The sequence below is a fragment of the Poecilia formosa genome, unplaced genomic scaffold (genome assembly GCF_000485575.1).
Source record: "Poecilia formosa unplaced genomic scaffold, Poecilia_formosa-5.1.2 Scaffold438, whole genome shotgun sequence".
In the NCBI taxonomy this organism is placed as follows: Eukaryota; Metazoa; Chordata; class Actinopteri; order Cyprinodontiformes; family Poeciliidae; genus Poecilia; species Poecilia formosa.
The window spans coordinates 42842-49414 of record NW_006800377.1 but is presented as its reverse complement, the minus strand read 5'-3'; the positions used below and the strand labels follow the sequence as shown (position 1 = coordinate 49414).

At 35.8% G+C, this 6573-nt stretch overlaps 1 protein-coding gene across 1 annotated transcript in view; it reads right to left on the bottom strand.

Moving 5' to 3' along the window:
- The window catches only part of LOC103155625 (vimentin A1-like), a 6685-nt gene extending 814 nt beyond the window's left edge, over positions 1 to 5871 (bottom strand). The window contains exon 1 of the mRNA XM_016663682.1: positions 5865 to 5871. The gene's annotated coding sequence lies outside the window, so the exon portion shown is untranslated. The remainder of the gene's footprint in view (positions 1 to 5864) is intronic.
- Positions 5872 to 6573: the final 702 nt, after the last annotated feature.

Genomic DNA, 6573 nt, shown 5'->3' with positions numbered 1-6573 from the left:
ATCTTAAAAAAACTTTGAGCAGTAAGGAGACACAGATGATGGTTTACATCCAGATGTGTGAAAGTGCTCGCTATGAAAGTGTGGCGATGAGTCAGCAAATTGAAAAGTCCAAGAAACTGCTGGAATCACAACTGAGGTTCAGTAAAATCTAGAGTTGGTTGATATATATTAAGAGAGGCTGTTATTAGTGGATGCATTGACAAACTGTCTTCTGAAAGAGGTTAAGGAGTAACCTTCTGTCAGTGTTGGTTTAAGAAAGGTATTTACCTGCTGAATCGGAGGGCTGTTCGCATGGCTCAGGTTTCTTGATTCTGTGAAGCATAACCAGTAGTAATCTTTAACTCATTGTGGGAAATTAAAATGATTTATTTGATCTTTCCAAACATTACCTTTTCTCCTCATGTTCCAGCAGTTTCTTGTACTTTTCAATTTGCTGACTCATCGCCACACTTTCATAGCGAGCACTTTCACACATCTGGATGTAAACCATCATCTGTGTCTCCTTACTGCTCAAAGTTTTTTTAAGATTTATGATGGATTGTTGAAGTTTTTTATATTGTTCCTGGTAACTTTTCTCTATTTTATTTGTTTCGGACCTTTGGATTTCAATCTGGGTGTTTTGAGAGAGAATAATAGATGAGTTTTATCAGTGCAAAAAGAAACTGTTGAATGTGTTCTACATACTGTGGCTTTGAGGGACTTTATTTCATGGGTTTGGATGTCTATCTTGAGAGAGAGGGAATCAATCTCATTGCGAGCTTGAATGAGTTCTGTATCTTTCTCATTCACTTTCTTCTCCCATGCAATGATCTGCAGGAACAAAAGTCATTGTCTACATGTTACAACCATTGACAGGTCAGACCAAAACCAGAATGACTGAATGAAAACCTGCAGTTCTCAAATAAAGAGAGGCTCACTGAGACTCAAGCATTTTATTTCTGTTGAATCTTTTAGCTGTTTCTACCTCAGACAACATTGGTGGTAAACTCCATATTGAATCTTATTGCTCTGTTCACAGTGACCATAGGTGCAGTAATAAAGCCTGTGTTTAAAGAGAGTGCTCTCTGTCCAGCAATCTTATAGGTGTGTAATATTACCTACTTGGACCTGTGTGAAAAAGTGCTTGCTCCTCCATCCCCCTGTTAAAACATAGCTAACCCTGGTTTATCACACTTGACTTTACTGCCACAGCTGTTCTCAATCACAACATGAAATCAATAAGACCTGCCTGATAAAGTTCTCAAAGCATCATGGCAGATCAAAGACAAAAGAGAAAGAAAATCATTTAGATATAATGTCATTTTTATTGCCTGGGCCTCCAGTGAAGCAGTGAGAGTCGAGATCCACACACAGTGAAAACGAAGAGCAGCGGTGAAGCTAGGAGCGACCAGCCGACCAAAATTACCCCAAGAGCTCAGTGAGAATTCATCCAAAAAGACTCGACAACATCATCCGAGAACTGCAGGCCTCACTCGCCTTGGTTAAGGTCAGAGGTCATGCTTCCATCATGAGAAATAGACTGCGGAGGCAAAAATGGCCTACACTGTAGAGTTGCAATATGAAAACCTTTGCTGAGCGACCAGAGCATTAAGGATCGTCTCAATTTTTTCCAGAACATCTTAATAATCACCAAGACTTCTGGAAAAACATTCTGTGAGACAAACATTGAACTCGTTAGAAGATGTTTTACATCTGGTGCAAAAGTAACACCGGCTTTCAGAAAAATAATTTTATACCAAGAGTAAAATAAGGTGGTGGCTAAGGTTGGGTGATTCAATGAATTCATCGACTGTCAGCGATGGGATATGGTCTTTTTTCAGCAGCATATATTTTATTTATTTATTTTTTTTTTTAAGAGACTTGAATATTTTACAGGAGTCTCTGCTTCCTTGACAAACACATTTGATTATCAATGAGATAAACGGTCATCTCTTACCTTGGATTTATACTCTGCAATCATAGTTTGAACAAAGAAGTCGGTCTGTCTGAATCCACCCGTGTCGATCCCGGTGCCGTCAACAGCATCGCCTTGTTTAATGCATGTTGTCTTCTTCCAGTGCTCTATTTCCTGGAGATGCAGAACAATGATGCAGTAAAAGGTACATGGACGTAAATGTTTTTTATTAATGTTAACAATAAAACTTTGGAAGCCAGTTAGAGACATCCTTCCTTGCTTATAACAACTAGGCTTTAAAAAAGTTTAGCTGTAGTTTATTAGTTGTTAGCTTTGCTGCCTTGCAGCAAAAAGCTCTTATCCCAGTCATGGACCTTTTTGCATGGAGTTTTCATGTTCTGTCTTAGCATGTATGACTCCAGCCAAACATGTACATGTTGGGCTCCCTGGTATTTATGGATAAGAGTATCAAGAGTTTTAAATTTCACTAAGAGAGTCATAAAGCCAATTCTAACATATGAAAGTGTTTGGAAAAACACGTTGACATTACAAATGTTATTTAACATTGTCCAACCAAAAATGTGCTTCTTCTCTAACTTTAAAAATAAATTGTTTTTTTAATATTGAAAACCACAGAGTGTGACAAATATCTTATATTTCTCACATATTTGTGTATATATGGCCTGTAAGTGATATCCCAAATGGGTGAATTTTGTCATTACTATTTTAAATATCTTCCTCTNACCAGAAGCAAAAGGGGAAAAAACACCAAAATGCAGCTAAATAAATCTATTAGATAAAATCAGTATGTGCTATAATGAAGACTTGATTATTTAGTTTAATTATCTTTATCTTAGTTATATTTTGCATTCTCTGAGTTGGCCAGCAGAGGACATGTTCCTTCTTGTCTGGGGGGACGACGTCCTTCTGTCCTGTTCACTCCTAATCCACCTCATCCTACAGGAAAACAAACAAATTGATTCTCTTCACTTCAAAAAAAAATTTAAAAAAATGAGACAGTTGCTCAAATGTCTAAATGACTCTGCAGTAGCAGCCATTGACATAAATCAGTATCAAGGTTAGGACTGTCTGGACTGAGTCAGAGAAACAATCATCATCTGATTTGCCTTATAAGAGACGTTTGGGTTGTAACACTGCAGTCAGCTCCAGGTCATTTAGCTCTTTCTCCAATTATGCTTAACGCCATTGACTTGCCAGGTTGTGCTTTTTTATATACCCGAGTAAGAGTTAAAGCAAAAAGGATTAACCCTCCATTTGACCTGGCAAGCTTTTTACCATGTGCACCTTCCAGCAGGGTCACTCTGACCCCAGGTGCAGTTTTACAAGGTTTGTTTTTTTTGTGTATGTTTTGTGAAATGACGGTCTGACGGAACAATACCAATGGTGACATATTATGGTCAGCTGATGGACACATAAGGAATCTGGGATCAGATTTCTTCTTTTAATCATCAAAACTCCTGTTTCTACTTTCTACATGCTAACAACTTTGTTATTTTAAGTTACAGATGAAGAAACCTTACATTACTTTTTCTGAACTCTGAGTTGCAGTGGGGAAATGATGAGTCTGCTTAATCAAAGAGAGTAAGGAAAGACAGTTTTGTTGTTCTAAACCATGTTCTACCTCTCAGGTCCCGTCTATTTCTTGTTACTTTGCGGTGGTTTCTTTTGATCGTTGCCTTTTTCTGGTTGGCTTTGGGGACTACTTGAAGCGTTGGGACTGCAATCAAATATGACAAGAGTTGTTAACTTTAATACAAAACAACTGATTCTGATGTAAGCTTGATTTCTCCAATATTACCTTCCAGTTGGTTTCCTCTCTGGTGATTTAGGTCTCTACATGGAGACAAGTCAAAGGCTTTGAATCACACAATTATGTAAAAACATACAGATGTTTAAAATGTTCTGATGCTGCTTATTTACCTACAAGTGTTAAAATGAAAGCAACAATTTATCAAAGATTTTGTAAAAAATACAATTAAATTAAAATGACAGGATGTTTTAATTACACTTAATTGTAAAATGCAATATTTTTTGTGAAACATTTTAAATTTAATGTAAAATGTTGCATAGTTATGTATCATCATAAGATTGAGTTATTATATATATATAAAACTCTATTATTCTGCATAGCCTTTTACATGAAAACTATGTCCAATATTTCAGCAGTAAAATTTCTACCGGGTTTGGAGTCGGTGTGGACCCATCAGGGCCCCCTGGGCCTCCAGAACCTGAAAACATCAGAATCAATTTCACATTTCTAAAATATAACAAAGCTTTTACTGAAACTTAGGATTATTTCAATAGAAAAATTGAACATAAGTCTGACAGGAGATCCATTCAGAAAACACTTTTAAGATTAGATCTAGATATTTTTACTCCCCAGTTTGTAATGGAAGGACAATGAGGCAGAAAGATATTTACTGATCCAATGCTGAGGTTTTCTCATGACTCCATAGTTTTAAAAGATCTAGACTCAGTAATACTGTTATAATTAAGATATTGGAGTAATAAAATAACAAATTTGAATAGCCAAGAATAAAATTATTTGAACACAACTATGCATAAAACTCAAAAGGAAATGATTAAAAGTAAAGAAAAAATTGACATAAATTCGAAATCAATCCAAAATCAAGTTAAATAATATAAGAAATAAAAATCTAATTAATTAAATGACTGCTTCAAACCATGATAAAAATGAAATCAGAACATATTAGAAGAACTCAAATAGATTCTACATTATATTTTACTTTAAATATTTTTCCACACTGAACTATATTTCAAGGCTTCAGTTACTAAGTTACAAAAGAAATGCCTTTTGTGATTGAAACCTCTGTTTTGCTTGTTCCTTAAGCAAAACAGAGGTTTGCTTAAGGATATTGCTATTTTCCTTAGCAATATCAAACAAGATGTGCGGCCTCAGGCATAAATCGTGCACACAAAAAATGTGCAGCGCCATATTTTATGCAAAAGTCAGCATGTATAAAAATTATCAGTGTGCGTAAGTGTACGCACACTTTTTTTTCTGGCATGAAAATGTGTGGCAGCCACGCAAACTTTTTCTGTGGACAATATCAAACCACAAAGCGTCAAAACTCACCTAAATACACTGAAATCTGACGACATTCAGTTGTTTAGACCAGAAGGAATCAATTACATGATGAGTTTTTCATTATTTCAGTATTTTATTGTTTAAATTTAAACAATGAAACTGAACCGCATTTATTCCCAGACAATAAGCTAACACGCACACAAAATAAAGAAAATAAAAATAAAACGATGTGACCTCACTCCAATGTAAATAGTTATTTTCCTCAGTTTATGTTGTCTCATGAAGATCTAACGCATTGGTCTGTGACAAACTGAACGCTGCCAGGAGGCTGAGACCAGCACGTCCTCTGACTCCTTATCAAAACGTTTGTAACTTTATTAAAGAACAACAACAAAAAAAATCATCAAAACGTTTTCAAATTAATGACCCGACAACAACAATAATCTCAGTGATTATAGTTTCAACAAGGTGTTGCTCAATTCTGTGCGTTTCGGTTCCATTACCAAAATAACGAGCAGAGCAGGAGTTTTGTCTTTGACTAATATTTTGATTTGTTTGATATTCTGAAACACTTCCTCTTTTTGCATGTTTATCACATGTAAATCAGGAAAATAGCAACATCATTTTCACACCACTGTACATCCAATTTTGCATTTAATCGTACATTCCTGAAAACATAGTAAATCAACATTTTGAGCATTTACACAATGGAAATCTGCAGAGTTTTTGGATAACTGGTTCTGGTTATTAAAAATAAAATGTAATTTTCATCATGTTCTCAGTGCTCCAGCAGTTTATAGTTGATCACGAGAAAACTTTAAGAGGCTTGAATATTATGCAGGAATCTCTGCTTCTGTCAAACACATTTGATTATCAATGAGATAAACGGCCATCTCTTACCTTGGATTTATACTCTGCAGTCCTAGTTTCAAATGAGAACTCAGTCTTTCCAGTGTCCCCAAAGTTGATCTCGGTGCTGTCAACAGCATCATGAGGCTTAATGTATGCTGTTGTCTTCCAGTGCTCTATTTCCTGGAGATGCAGAACAATGATGCAGTAAAAGGTACAGGGACGTAAATGTTTTTATTAATGTTAACAATAAAACTTTGGAAGCCAGACATCCCTCCTTGCTTTTAACAACTGGGCTTTAAAAAGTTTAAACTCACTGCAGTTGAGCTGCTCTGTAGTTGATTAGTTGTTAGCTTTGCTGCCTTGCAGCAACAAGCTCTTATCCCAGTCATGGACCTTTTTGCATGGAGTTTTCATGTTCTGTCTAAGCATGTATGAGTTCTCTAGAAACTCCCGCCAAAGATATACATGTTGGGCTCCCTGGTATGGATTAGACTTCTAAGAGTTTTAAACATCACAAAGAGAGTCATAAAACCAATTCTAACAGTCAGTGTTTGGATGAACATCTCAGACATTACTGGTGTAATTTTATATTTTCTGACGAAAACTTGCTGACAGATGTGCTTATCCTCTAACATTACAAATATACTGTTTTAAAATGTTCGTGAAAACCAGAGAGCTGTATATTTAGTATTAGCCATATATGTATAACAAATCACCTTTGCTTGAATGAAAAAACGTGCTGAACTATTGTGCTGAT